Source organism: Sceloporus undulatus, chromosome 11 (assembly GCF_019175285.1).
Source record: "Sceloporus undulatus isolate JIND9_A2432 ecotype Alabama chromosome 11, SceUnd_v1.1, whole genome shotgun sequence".
In the NCBI taxonomy this organism is placed as follows: domain Eukaryota; kingdom Metazoa; phylum Chordata; class Lepidosauria; order Squamata; family Phrynosomatidae; genus Sceloporus; species Sceloporus undulatus.
In genome coordinates, this window is record NC_056532.1 from 7,956,442 (window position 1) to 7,956,979 (window position 538).

A 538-nucleotide genomic window follows, 5' to 3' on the forward strand; every position below is an offset into this window, starting at 1 on the left:
AAAATAAATGCAAAAATAAAGCGATCGAAAAATAAATGCAAAAATAAAGCGATCGAAAAATAAATGCAAAAATAAGGTGACTGAAAAAAATAAATGTAATAATAAGGTGATCGGAAAATAAACGCAAAAATAAAGTGATCGGAAAAATAAATGCAAGAATTAAGGAGGGTCCAGAAAAGCCAAATGTTCCCGAAACTGTTTCAGAAAAGCCTTTGGAATTACGAAACAAAAATCACGTTGAAATCTTCTCCCGAAATCTCCTGGCAGGATTCAAAAGAAGGATCTATAGATCTACTGTATCTATATATATGTATATATATTTAAAATATCAACAAGAAACCCGGGCAGAGGAGTCCAGCGGCGGCGAAAAACCAGAACGAAGGAGGAACGAGAGCAGCAGCAGCAACGTCCGTTACTCTCTCGGCGTTACCGGGACGTTACAACCCGGAGAGAACGAGAGGCTTCTTCTTGTCCTTCTTCTCCTCCTTCTCTACAAAGCCTTTGGGGGAGTCGCACCAAAAGGGATCCTTCCCCGGAT

General features: G+C 39.8%; 1 protein-coding gene across 1 annotated transcript in view; it reads right to left on the reverse strand.

Annotated features, from left to right (window-relative positions):
- Positions 1-538, reverse strand: part of SHPK (sedoheptulokinase) — a 938,822-nt gene that overhangs the window by 892,900 nt on the left and 45,384 nt on the right. The window lies entirely within an intron of this gene.